The sequence below is a fragment of the Pseudophryne corroboree genome, chromosome 7, assembly GCF_028390025.1.
Source record: "Pseudophryne corroboree isolate aPseCor3 chromosome 7, aPseCor3.hap2, whole genome shotgun sequence".
NCBI classification, from domain to species: domain Eukaryota; kingdom Metazoa; phylum Chordata; class Amphibia; order Anura; family Myobatrachidae; genus Pseudophryne; species Pseudophryne corroboree.
The window spans coordinates 386120657-386135706 of NC_086450.1; positions in this window are offsets into that span (position 1 = coordinate 386120657).

The following is a 15050-nucleotide window of genomic DNA, read 5'->3' on the forward strand; positions in this document are numbered from 1 at the left end:
AACTAGGTGTGAGGACACAGATCGTGAGATCCTCGTATGTCGAATAGAAAAGAGGGAGGGAAGAGATGGCCTCCGTTTAACTAAACAACAATGGTTCACAAAATAATAAATAATCGATCGCGGTCACATGACCGCTAACGTAACAGGACGTCAGTTTCTATTTCTTTTCTGGTCTTTCCAGTGCTGGGGCCGAGCCATGTGACCCGGCCACATGACCGGCGCACAATGAATATTGAACAATGAATGTGATAATGTGCCATTGACATTTGCGGTCATGTGACCGCTACTGGCCAACCAATAGATATGATCCTGATAGGCTATGTTTAAGTCTATCAACCTCATTAACCAATAGAGGTGCATAATTTTTAATTTTAGAATGTGTCATCGACATTTGCGGTCATGTGACCGTTATTGGCCAATCAATGGATTTGGCTCTGATTGGCTGTAGCCTAAGTCTATTAACCCCAGTAACCAATAGAGATGCATAATCTCTAGTTACTACAGTAACAAATAGTAAACATTGTCGCTCATTGGTTGCAATATACTCTATATATAGTCAGAGTAAGATGAATTAAGGTTTATATACATATTGGATCACAATAATAGAATTCAGAAAGCTGTTTGTATTAAATCTACACAATAGGTCTGCCTCCTATGTACTGTACATGTGTTTTGAACTTTATATGAAGTGATTGGATTGATTACCTGCACAAGTGTTATTAATCCTCCTCATTAGAAAGGGTATATAAACCCCACTCATTCATTGTATGATATCCTTTGATAAAGCTGCTAAACTTTCTGGGGAGCAGCGAAACGCGTCAGAACCCCCCTGTTTTACACCACTTCAGCTTTGGCGATCACTAGGGTGTGTCTGAACCAACCCCGGATCCACTATCAGCCTGCTGTGCAGTAACAAGAGGACATTTCCAGCACTCACCAATACAAATGAGGACATTCTAAACCTAACATGGACTCTCATGTATGGAAGCCTTTCCACCTCTAAAGCGGTGACCGGTAAATATCTAACAACCGAACTGTGCTGTTTTAATCAAGCCTCTATGGGACTAGTGGACTTATCTGGGCACAATATACAGGAACAGACACCAATTGATCCAATTATATACAGAGATATTGACTGAATGTGGTGTATGTATTTCATTTTATATAATCTTGAGAACAGAAATTGCCAATTTTAGTGGTTTTAATGTTTTTAATTTAATAAATTATTATACTATTCATTATTGTTCCATTCCAATCACTTCATCAGTAGCGCTGCCTATACATCTTCTTTTATCTCAGGTTTGCACTGTTAGACGATCACTATCAGTTTCAAGCCCTACTATTCGGTCTCTCCCCGGCACCAAGGATCTTCACCAAGGTGATGGCGGAGATAATGGTTCTCCTCCGCAAGCAGGGGGTGAGCATAATTCCATATCTGGACGACCTGCTGATCAAGACATCGTCCAGTGAGAAGTTGTTATGGTCCATTGCACTCACGACGCATCTGCTCAGGGAGCACAGTTGGATCCTAAACCTTCCAAAGTCTCATCTGGAGCCGACAAGGAGGCTGTCTTTCCTGGGGATGATCCTCGACACGGAGGTGCAGAGGGTGTTTCTCCCTGTGGAGAAAGCGTTGGTGATACAGTCAATGGTCCAGGATGTCTTAAAGCCTGCCCGGGTATCCGTTCATCAGTGCATCTGCCTTTTGGAGAAGATGGTTGCCTCCTACGAAGCTCTGCAGTATGGAAGGTTTCATGCTCAGTCCTTTCAGCTGGATCTCCTGGACCAGTGGTTGGGATCTCACCTACACATGTATCAGAGGATACGTCTGTCGCCGAAAGCAAGGATTTCACTCCTCTGGTGGCTACAACTGCCACACCTTCTGGAGGGCCGCAGGTTCGGAGTTCAGGACTGGATCCCTCTAACCACGAATGCAAGTCTCAGAGGTTGGGGAGCAGTCTTCTTCCTATAAACATCCTGGAGCTAAGAGCAGTGTACAACGGTCTTCTTCAAGCAGCACACCTTCTACAGGGTCAGGCTGTTCAGGTGCAGTCGGACAACGTGACCACAGTGGCCTACATAAACCGACAAGGCGGAACAAAGAGCAGGGCTGCAATGTCAGAGGTGGCAAGAGTCCTCCTCTGGGCGGAAAGGCACGCAGTGGCGATGTCAGCAATCTTCAATCCGGGAGTAGACAACTGGGAAGCGGACTTCCTCAGTAGACACGATCTCCATCCAGGAGAGTGGGGCCTCCACCCGGAGGTGTTCGAGGAGGTAACCTGTTGGTGGGGTGTACCTCACATAGACATGATGGCCTCCTGCCTCAACAAGAAGCTGCGGAGGTACTGTTCCAGTTCAAGAGACCCCCAAGCAGTGGTGGTGTATGCACTGGTGACACCATGGGTGTTCCAGTCAGTGTATGTGTTCCCTCCACTTCCTATCATTCCAAGAGTTCTACAGCTTGTAAAAAAAACAAGGGTTCAAGCAATCCTCATTGCTCCAGACTGACCAAGGAGGGCTTGGTACGCGGATCTGCTGGATCTACTACTGGAAGATCCACGGCCTCTACCTCTTCGGGAGGATCTTCTACAACAGGGGCCGTTCGCTTATCAAGACTTACCATGGCTACGTTTGACGGCATGGCGGTTGAGCGCCAGATCTTAGCTCAGAAGGGTATTCCGAGCGCGGTTATTCCTACCTTGCTACAGGCTAGGAATGGAGTAACGTTTAAACATTACCATCGAATTTGGAAAAAATATGTGTCTTGGTGTGAATCCAAGAAGTTTCCGGCGGTGGAGTTTCAACTTGGACGGTTTCTCCTGTTCCTACAAGCAGGTGTGGATATGGGCCTGAGATTGGGGTCACTAAAGGTCCAAATTTCGGCATTATAAATTTTTTTCCAGAAACAATTGGCTGCCCTCCCTGAGGTTCAAACCTTTTTGAAAGGGGTTCTGCACATCCAGCCTCCCTTCGTGGCACCGACGGCTCCCTAGGACCTTGACGTGGTGTTTCATTTCCTGCAATCGGATTGGTTTGAGCCTTTACAGGAGGCTGAGGTCAAGTTTCTCACGTGGAAGGCTGTCACTTTGTTGGCCTTGGCTTCTGCACGACGTGTGTCGGAATTGGGGGCTTTGTCCTGTAAAAGTCCCTATTTGGTCTTCCATGAAGATAGGGCGGAACTCAGGATGCCTCAACAGTCCCTTCCAAAGGTTGTGTCAGCTTTTCATATCAACCAACCTATTGTGGTGCCAGTGGCTACTGACGCCTCGATTACTTCAAAGGCCTTGGATGTTGTGAGTGCTTTGAAGATCTATGTGAATAGGACTGCTCGTCACAGAAAATCGGACTCTCTGTTTGTCCTGTATGATCCCAAGAAAATTGGGTGTCCTGCTTCTAAGCAGACAATTTCTCGCTGGATCAGGTTCACTATCCAGCATGCTTATTCTACGCCAGGATTGCTGTGTCCGAAATCAGTTAAGACCCGCTCTACTCGTAAGGTGGGTTCTTCCTGGGTGACTGCCCGGGGTGTCTCGGCTTTACAGCTTTGCCGAGCAGCTACTTGGTCTGGGCCGAACACGTTCGCTAAGTTTTACAAGTTCGATACTTTGGCTTCTGAGGACCTCAAGTTTGGTCAAGCAGTTCTGCAGGAGCCTCCGCGCTCTCCCTCCCATTCTGGGAGCTTTGGTACATCCCCATGGTACTAATATGGACCCCAGCATCCTCTAGGACATAAGAGAATATAGGATTTTAATTGCCTACCGGTAAATCCTTTTTTCGTGGTCCGTAGAGGATGCTGGGCGCCCACCCAGCGCTTAATTTTCCTGCTGTGGTTACTTGGTCAGTACTGCTTTGTTCTTAGTTAAGTACTGTGTTATTACTTGGTTCAGTAATGTTATTCAGCAGTTGCTGAGTTTTCTGGCTTTGTTGCCGGGTTTGCCTTGTTTGTGTGAGCTGGTATGAATCTCGCCACTATGTCGTCTCCTCGGGCACAGTTTCTAGACTGGGTCTGGTAGGAGGGGCATAGAGGGAGGAGCCAGCCCACACTGTTAAACTCTTAAAGTGCCAATGGCTCCTGGTGGACCCGTCTATACCCCATTGTACTAATATGGACCCCAGCATCCTCTACGGACTACGAGAAAAGGATTTACCAGTAGGTAATTAAAATCCTATTTTTTCATTACAGGGTGGGGGGGAAGGGAGGGGGGGGGAAATGGGGTGAAAAATGGGAGTGAAGATGACTACATAGGAAGGGGGGGCATTGGGTGCTCTTAATAATTTCTAAACCTACTGAGCAATAAGCTATTGTTACAAACTGTTGTACCCACCCATACCTCCCAATTTTCACGGGACAGTCATGTTTCTTTGGGACTGTCCAGAAGTCCCACCCTCAGGCCACAGTGTCCCGTGGTGGTGGTAGGGCAGTTGGGAGACTATCACATGCTACTCAGCTGAGGAGCGTTGAATAGCCACTGTGAGCATGCGCACAGAATCTATTCACAGGAGATAGAGGGACAGGAAGCATGGCCAGCAGCTCACAGAGCACTGGCCATGCCCCCACTGTGACAAAAACTTGAGGTGTGGCAGGCGGTTGTGGCATTGCCGCGATGCCACTCCCCCTTTCATCGAGGTCTTGACCCCTTTTCGGACGTGCGCGGCTACTCCGCACAGAAGAGTCCCGCTTATCGTCAAATAAAAGTTGGGAGGTATGCCCACCAAATAACTATATCAAAGGGTCAAACTCACATTGTTACAGTTCTGTTGTAGAACATCTAAGGTGAGTTATATTGTATTCATAACTGATGATATAGATGGAGCTTCAGACTAGCTACACTCAAGTTATGGGATACTAGTTTGTTGATGTGTTAGTGTGGCACCCCGGAAAGTGTGTGCCCCTTTAAGGCTAACTTACAGTGTTTGCAGCGGAGAAGGTGAGATGCTGGTACAGCAGGGGTTAAGGATGGACCCTGGTCCGATCACATGTTCCAGATGGTGAGTGCAGATTGAACAAGGCAGTCTGGGAGCAGAGGAGCCTTGTGGGAAGAAGGAGGAGGAGTCTAATGGAGTGATTGAAGGTGGTGGACACACTGGGGGGAAATCAATTGTTTATTTGCGCACGATCTCCCATGTCAAGCGACGGGAGATCACGGGGCAATATTCAATTGTCCTTACTTATCGCGCCCAACAACGCAACATCTCGCAAACCAGCCCCTGTTTAAGAACTGCTGAGAGAAATATTTAGTGATCTCTGAGGAGAAAGAGACATAACATCCTGGGGTTGGCAGGTATGTCTAAGTGGTTGGAAGAGGTATCTCAGTCTATTCAGTGAGGATGAAACTAGCAATGGTATTGTGAGTCATTTATGCAAGTGAAATTGAGTTACTGTATCTGGAAAGGACTGAGTTTATTTGCCCAGGGAAACCTTATTACTAAGTAAGCTTTATTTGTTGAAAGACACTACAATACCATTGCTAGTTTCGACCTCACTGAATAGACTGAGTTAAGGTGACATTCTTGCTAACCCAGGATTCATTGTATTCCCAGAGTTCATTGCAGCTCAATAAAAAGACATTCTGTTGGAATTGTCGTCTCACTCCTGTTTCATATCAATCTATCCTACCTCTTTGAGCAAGGTACTATTAACAAAGTACGGGGAAGAACATTTTCAGGAAAAGGTCTGTCACATAGCCACCCAACATCTGTGATACCTCTTCCAACCACTTAGACATACCGCCAACCTCAGGGTGTTACATTAACTGATATATGGCAAGGGCTGGCAAAGTAGAAATGCCTATTAGTATTTAACAAAAGCAAACTAAGATAATAGGATTTAATGTTACCCCTAAAAGGTATCTATTTTCGACAGGTACTCGATTACATCTATAATACACCTTATAGACATTTTCCTTTACTAGAGGTCTAGCTCTTTGCAAACATTTCTCTAATATTCATTCAACTACTGTACCCACTTAAGTTCATGATGATCCAACCCACCTTAATTAGAGACTAAGGGGGCCAGTTTATGAATAGGCCCCTTTCTCTGTAGGCGAGACAGAGTATTTGTAGGCAATTGTCACATCAATAAAATTTCCTTTATTGATGTAAGTTATTTATTAAAAAGAACCTGGGCAGAGAGCAGGGACAGACTGGGGCCTCTTTCCAGCCCTGGCATCCGTGTGGCGTGCACGCGCATGGGAAATGGGGCGTGCGTGATGAGAAAGGGGCGCGCGGACACTGCAAATGGGGGAGTGCTGCGAGTCAGGGGGCATGGACTCGTGGCATGCCCCCATATTGCTTAGCAACGGGCAACTACGGGTGGCGGTGGTGGCAGCGGAGGACAAACCAGAGAGCCAGGAGCTGCGCTGTGCGTGGCCTTCCCAGCTCTCTGTGGACGGGACCGGCCCACCAGCCGATCGGCCCTACTGGCATTTGCCAGAAGTGCCAGATGGGCAGTCCGGTCCTGGCAGAGAGCAATGCTAGCCTCTGCCACGTCTTGTGAACTTGTACATTTGTGTAATGCTTTGTTTAATTTCTGTAGGATCATTTTGTCTATTGTATCGGTTGTCAAACTGTTAGATGAACATGTGTGCAAAGTAGAAGACAGCAGAGGCAGGACATCCATAAGCCACCTATGCTCTTGCTCCCATCTTAACCAGGCTCTAGTAAAAAGGTCCCAACGCAGGATAGCTCTGATGAAGCCGTATATATTAAGCCCTTGAAAATTAGAGAATATTTAATAATGGAAAATGTAACTAGCTGGATAGGAAATGGAATTGTAAACGAGCTCTCCATGAAAATGGTCCTTCTAAATACTGACACGATTGATATCATACATATAATGCCAGAAAATGTAACATGTACGTGTCTGTTTACATGAGGCCTTGCGTTTTTGGCTGGTTCTCTCCTGAACATAAGGGAGGATTGTGGCTATAACAAAATTGGCAAACTCTCTGTGACAAAAACTAGGGAGCTGGCAGTTTCAAACCTACAATATTAAATTCCCTTGATAGATGTATAAGAACAGCGACCCTGGCACCAACAATATACTCAGCCGTTTGATATTTTCTATTATGAAGAAGTAACAAATGCAGATGTGGACATGTCAATATGCGTGGATATGTTTCCAGGACTGGAGACCAGCAACAGAAGGTTATACACGGGCAATAAATTTGCCAGAAATCTTTTTCTTAGATTTACATGAATAAAACAGTATTACAGTCCAAAAAATGACACAGGTCCTCAATTTAGCCTAATAGCTCCCTGGGCTCAGACAAGCTACTGTATAATACATTTGTGCTGAGTATATTCGTAGACACATCCATAAAAAAAAAGCTTACTGTAAGAACTCCTATACTATGTATATTACATATTCCATGCCATAATCAAGTCTTGAATTGATTGGTCAAACTCTCAAATCTACTAAATGGCGTTTTTGGATTACATAAAGTTGGAATATTATTGCTGAAAATAGACTCTAGTCTTCCTGTACTCCAGTGAGGTTTCATACTCTATCCCAAGATTGCTACCAAGATCTCTACTGAGCATGTGAAGAGGCCATGGTGGCAGATAGAAGTGTTCTGCTTAGCTTCTATGAGAGACCTGGTAAATACAGTATCTGAATATAAAGCTGTTCCAGGATCCCTGCACTGCTACCTGTTTGCAGCATACGCTCAGTGACTTGTGAGCTGTATGAAACCCTGCTTCCCTCCATCACCAATGTACATATAACAGTGAGTACAGCTGTAGCTGCTTTCTATCAATAAGCCAACGCCATTGTTTAAGTGACTGGTCTGTTCGTAGTTTGAGACATCCACTGGTGTGTACCTATATACAGTATCAACACCTGCACACATTATTTCCTACAAATATATATCAACATGATACATTTAGACTGCAAAAATTACAGCTTACACTAAATCAGGTCCTATATGAGGACTTAGGGGTCCCATATGACCACTAAGGCATACATACCAAAACTTAGATATTTGGAACCAGGCAGAATATCCCTGCCCCTTAACCAGCCAAACTCTAGACATAATTTGCCTAAACTTTGTACCCACCAAGGAAAGCCCACTTTTTTGTGAAACTCCACCCTTTGCAAGGTCCACACATCAGGTCTGTCTTACCCAAACCTAGGGGGTCTATGTACTAAGCTTTGGAGAGGGATAAAGTGTACGGAGATAAAGTGCCGGCCAATCAGCTTCTAGCTGTCATGTTACAGGCTGTGTTTGAAAAATAACTGGAGCTGATTGGCTGGTACTTTGTCCCTGTCCACTTTTTTTTCTCTCCAAGGCTTAGTATATAGACCCCATAGTCACTTGGGAGGAATGCCTTAGGGCTAATTAGAATAGCATCAAAATGAAATAAGTAATATAAGCAAAGGTGTATGTTACAAAATTTTCAAATACGCAATTCACTTTTATTAAATATCAATATGTATCTAGAAACCAGTTACCAGTAATTAAGAGAGATATAAAACACCAAAAAGAGAGAACACTGGCACTCATTCCGAGTAGATCGCTCGCTAGTTACTTTTAGCAGCCGTGCAAATGCATAGTCGCCGCCCACGGGGGAGTGTATTTACGCTTTGCAGGAGAACGAACGCGTGTGCAGCCGCGCGGCAACAAACACATTTTGTGCAGAACAAGACCAGCCCTGTAGTTACTTATTCTGTGCGATGATTGCTGCGACGAGTGACACGGTAATGATGTCAGATACCCGCCCAGCAAATGCCCGGCCACGCCTGCGTTTTTCCAAACACTCCCAGAAAAAGGTCAGTTGCCACCCAGAAACTCTACTTCCTGTCAATCTTCTTGCGTTCGGCTGTGAGATTGGAATCGTCGCTAGAACGAGGGCAAACCACAAAGGACTTCGTACCAGTACGACGTGCGTGCGCATTGCGGTGCATATGCATGCGCAGATTAGCCTTTTTTTTCACTGATCGCTACGCAGCGAACAACGGCAGCTAGCAATCAACTCTGAATGACCCCCAGAATCATTGCTGATTTTTATCATACACAGCGACATGACCATTGAGAATTTTCTTTCATAGACACTTTAAGGAGCTCTTCTAAAGAAGGCAATACGGAAGTGAATGTCAGGAACAGTTGTGTTGGGATACACGGATGTGTAACATATATGTGACATAGAATACATACTATTTACGTAGGTGGGATGCCGGCTGCCACATTTTTTAATTTGGACACATCCTCTTTATACTACATTCATGCACTTAATGTGAGAGCTCGTTGTAATTAAGTTACAATACCCTTTATTAAATAACACATTTCAATACACTGCCATACCCAGGATTCAAACCTATAACCTGTTGAATTCTAATCAAACTCCCTACTCATTGAGCTATTCGATCATGCGTAAAAACTATGAACACTATATGAAGCTACTGGTACTTTATAACAAATAATCAGCATTGCAATTGAGCAGATCCATGTAGTGTGCAGCCACACATCCAATCTCTTGCAGCCACACACTACATAGATCTGCTCAGCCACAATGCTGCTGATCATGTTTTCACAAAGTACAAGGTAAGCTTCAAATAGTTAGTATTCTCTGGCTTATGTAGCCCATACACTTGTGAGATATCAGGTACAATCCTTTGATTTCGACCACATCTGTGAGATAAATCGAAGGATTGTATGCACATTTAAGGTACCATGCGACGCGATGCGCGGGCACGCCGCTCGAATGTCGCGTCTCATGATATTATGTGCAGCACTTAATATTTATCGGATTGCAGTGCAATCGCATGCGTTTTTTTAAACACATGCAATATATCGCACTGCGATGTGCATTGGGCACCTGCCGGGAGCAACCAGAGGCCGCTCCCACTCGGCGGTGACGTGCCCATCACGTGATTACCATGCGATCTATCAGATGATCGCATGGTAATCACTTTGGCAGTTCAGGTGTGATTTCGTCGCACCTGAACTGCCGGTGCGATGTCTTGCAATGTCACGTCGCGGGTCATCGCACAAGTGTATGGGCACCATTAGAATTATCTACCTTTCTATGTGAGGGCAGATAGCTCAATAAATAGATTTTCTGACTGCAATGCCATAGGCAATGGGTTCTTATCCCGGGTATGTCACAGTCTTGAAATGTAATAGAGGACAGTGTGACTGATAACAAAGAAATCTCAAATTGAGTTCATAAATGTTGTATAGGTATTAGCGACAGACGGGGTCAGGGTAGGATACAGCGGTGGTCAGGAGATGCTGGGCTTCAAAAAGGGGGGGAGCAGCAAGTGAAAGTAATTAAAAGAGATAATTGACAAGTGCTGCCAACAGTGCCCCCTGCCCTGCAGTGCTATGTGCGGTGTCCCTTCCGCACACACCTAATTACGGCCCTGGGTTTCTATAAGGGCTGCACAGCTATCAGATTTACCAAGCTCCGGAATGTGAATGCTTGGTCCTGATAGGATAACGCCATCCACAGATCCACAGAAGGCTTTATCGTATAGTAGCCTATTGGCTACTAATTCATAGCCTCTGGCTCCCTTTCTGTTAGCACCCAGTGATGTGTGTATGCTCATTTGCTGCCAGGGACCCGGACCAGGAAGATGTGTGATAGCGTTAAGCGGTCACACTGCTTCCAGAGTCTGTCTCCTGACGTGAGCATTTTAATACAATTGTGTGCAAATTAAAATTTTCACATAGCAAATGTGCCCAAAAAATATTTATTACATATGCATTAAAAAATGTAAAATGCGTATTGTGATAAATATACCCCTATACCTGATGCACCCTGTTCATCTGTAAGGAAGATTCCAATTTATGACTACAGGGAAATGGATGCTAGGGCAGTAATGTACATAATTGAAGTTGCTGAATATGACTGTCCAATGTCCTTAATAAGCAGGCACCAACCACTTATGTAATAACACTGGCTGTAACAGCGTCTGTAATGAAATGCACATCACATACCTCATGTAAGAAACAGACATGAGAAATTGCATTACCACATACTCAGGAAGTGTGAAATATATGGGCTCTGTCTCGGGTTCCCATGTGTGATCATTGCCGCTGGAAAGCATTAACTGAGAGTTTTGTAACTGTGTTAATCAAATTAGTGTAAACTGATTCCTCCAATAATGCTCCAATAATGGATCCATTGCACTAAGCGCCAAATGGAAAGCATGCGTAGAGACAAAATAGTCTTCATGTCCTGTTTTTCTAATTAGAAACACGTAATAGGTATTCAGTATGCCGGCTGTTGGGATCCCGGCACTCAGTATACCGGCGCCGGAATCCCGACACCTGACGTACCAACAACTATTCTCCCTCTTGGGGGTCCACCACCCCCTGGAGGAGAATAAATAGCGTGGCACGCCCGTAGCGAGCGCAGTGAGCCCGCAAGGGCTCATTTGCGCTCGCCCAGCTGTCGGTGTGCCAGCAGTCGGGATCCCAGCACCGGTATGCTTGGAGCCGGGATCCCAAGCGCCGGCAAAATGTTGCAGTCCTCTGACGACATATATACAAGTGCAGGCATATAAGCCTATCACGCCCACACATGCACATTGTGCCCCAGACCTCAGTGATGTCACTGGTTCCTAGTGAACTGGTTCTAGGTTCATGATGGCTGGCCACCACTGTCTGCTGACCATTTCCTTCATAGGTAACGCAGGTGCTATTGGTTCAAAAGTTCTGCATCAACTTAGTTGTGTTGTCAGGTATTGTCACATCCAAGCCCTCATTGCCGGGTATCTGTGTGATGCAAACACAAAGCACAGCGCAGGGCCAGACATGAGCCCACCTACACTGTCTGGGGCACAACCAAATAGTTTTGGTTTCACGCACAGTTCTTGCATTGAGGACATTCTTCTCTTTGTCTTTTTGTGTGTTCTATTTTTTTTTTTTTTTTTTTTTTTTTTTGCTTGTTTATCAGTTAAACACATTCCAGATGGAAACTAGATCTTCTTCTTTCCTTCCAGCCGGTGCCACGAGAGTTGTGTGTGAATCCTACCCATAGACAGGTGTAGGGCAGAGTGGAGCATATGCCACTGCGTTTGGCAATGCTTTCTGCAGAGGCAGCTTCTGTTAGTGTCTCCCAGGGCACTACTCAACTGGGACCTGGCACTGCTCACAAACACCATCTGCCATTGGCAGACCCAGCACCAGTGAAACCATTATGTGAATGGGCAGACACTCTTCTATGCTCATTAGCTGCACAGAACACACACAGCTCGCACGCAGCACCCTTTACATTAGCAGAAGAGGCTCTACATACAGCAGACCAACAAGAAATAGTAGAGCTTCAGATGGACGTCCTGGAGCCAAGTGAAAATCAACCAAGATTGTTAATTCCATAAACACATGGACTAGGTTATGTTAGCGTACACTAATGTGTGGCCAATGGCTTAACACTCAATTTTAATGTTCTTTTATAAAGTTCACACTGAATGTGGCAGCCAAGCGTGGAAAGGCTCACATCATGGTAGAGAGCTTGGAAAAACCATGAATTGCATTTAACAAGAGATTGCCTCAGTCTAGTTTCATGCTTCCCATAGAGAGATCAGCTAAAGCCTCTCTTCCCTGTGACTTTAAGTACTCAGCTTCAAGGAACAATGGGAACTCATCCTCCATTGTGTTTTCTAAATAAGAAAGGCAAGTCCCATGCTTTATTGTTTACATTCCTGGTGATGTCAGAAAACTTCAATAGGGGAGATGTATCAAACTGTCTAAATAGGACAAGAGCAGGTGTTGCCCAAAGCAACCAATCAGATACCTATCATTTTATAGAATGCATTAAATAAAATGACCATATTATCCTTTTTACTTGGGATGCTCATCGATTACACAGGTTCTGTGGCTGGCTGACTTCAAGCCTACATTTCAGCTGGTTTTAATCAGCCACAGAACCTGTGTAATCAATGAGCGTCCCAGGTAAAAGGGATAATATGGTCACTCTACATTAGATAAATGATATCTAGGAGCTGATTGGTTGCTGTGGGAAACCTCTCGACTTGTCATTGGCTAATCTTCTGCAAAGTGTTATAAGGTCATATGCATAATCTAATGGCATCACTAAAATGAAAAGTCATATACTGCTGGGAATAGGCCTAATATATATTAGCTTGTGGGCAGGGCCAGATTGGTCCACAGGGGAAACCCCTGGTGGGCCCCACTCCCTTAGGGCCACAGGGGAAACATCCCCGGCGGACCCCACTGCCTCAGGGCCCACCCCCTCCTCTAGGGATCAGGTTACAGACTATGCACTTGAGTTATACATTATACATATGTTCATTATACTGTACAGGACTACTACAATATATATATATATATTTATGTCACACTGATGCCTTTGACATGCTGTACTTTAGATTTATTGGGCACAGTCCATCCATATTGTGAGAGAACCCACAATTTGAGTATTTCCATACCAACTGCTTACAGAGACCAAACAAGAAAACTTATGTAACGTGAGACACATATTTCATATACTAACAATATAATTTTAACTTAGTAGACAAATAGGTGGTCACCTGATCAGCATTCTACACCACAATTATAAATCAGCACAGGTTCTTCTAGCTTCCTCATACAGATCCCACTCCATTAGAGAGCAATAGCAACGGTCAGCCTATCCTACCCTAAATATGGATGATGCGTCAGCCACTCCAAGGGCTAGAGTTTTCAAAGCTTGGAGTAAGATAGAGTGGACAGAGATTGGCAGTGTTAAGTATCCCAGGTGTTACTAACAGGAGAGGTCACTTATACCCCTTTTCCAGTGCCTCAATAACCCGGGTTATTGCCGGGTCTACCCGGGTCACGGCTCAGTGCAAAAGGGTCCCTACAAAATAACCCGGGTCCAGTTACCCAGTAATCAGACCTTGTTAGATACCAGGGTCAAACCTGGGAATTCCTCTATGGAGACCCAGATCACCAGTGCTTGGAGATGATGTCATCCCCAATGCCATGATGTCATCTCCACAGCGCCAGCAAAGGGAAGACCCGCCACTAACTCTTGTCCAGCCTGCATAATGATCGGAATTCAGCTGTGACAATGCTTGAAACCATATTTAATTATCCGGTTCGGACCGGGGTTTTTCATCGTAAGGGGGTATTACCCTCAGCTGTCTTCTCCAGCGGTGGCTTTGTCACCTGCAGCTTCCGGTAACTGCTTCTCTTCACTGGAGAAGCAGGAGGTGGGCTCTTGTTTATTTTGGCAGATGTCAGTAAGGTTTGTTGACAGTAAAATTTCAGAGGGCTGTCAGAGACGTAATGTTCAGTCTCCTCGGCGGGTCTATTTTTAGTAACACTTGCGGTAGCCAGCTCCTGCTATGCAGCTGTAGTGGGCGAAGCAGGTGTGGCTCTATCTCCACGCTAAGTGGAATCTTAGTAAATAGACCCCAAAGTGCCAACCTATCAGCTTCTGCCATTTTTCAAACACAGCCTATAAAATGACAGTTAGGAGCTCGTTGGTACTTTATCTCTCTCCATTGTATTACTCTCCAAGCTGTGATAAAATAAATCTGCTCCTAAATTTGTACTTAGACAGAAATGCAGTTCTTTAGCATATAGAGGATTCTCTGAGTCCCTGATTTAGAGAACGGAGGACATTTTATATGGCTGTAGTGACAAAATTCTGATTAGCAGGCTGAATGAAGCAGCTGTGATAAGTGGAGGTATCCATGGTAACAGTGGGCCTATGAGTTGACTGAGGAATCTGGTGATGGGAGGGGCTTAGCTCTTATAAGGAGAGGACTGACTAGGTTCTCCCTCTTTTCCTCAGAGAAAATTGAACAGTGAAGTGCTCTGCGTTTGTTTTGTACTGAACTGTGTATTATTTGTGAATTTGTGGTATTTTTCTTCTTATTTCTTTTCAATCTTTACTAATCTTTAATCTTTTCACCCCCTTTTGTTCTTTGACTTTTTCTTTATCTATCTTTTCTACTTTCTAACATGCCGAGGCCCAGTCGTGTTGTGCGTCCCCCTATCCGTTTGATTGAAAGCGGTGACAGGGACGCTGCTGTGTTAGTGTCAGGTAGGGGACAGCATTTGTCAGTACAGGGACGGGGTCAAACCAGGAATAAT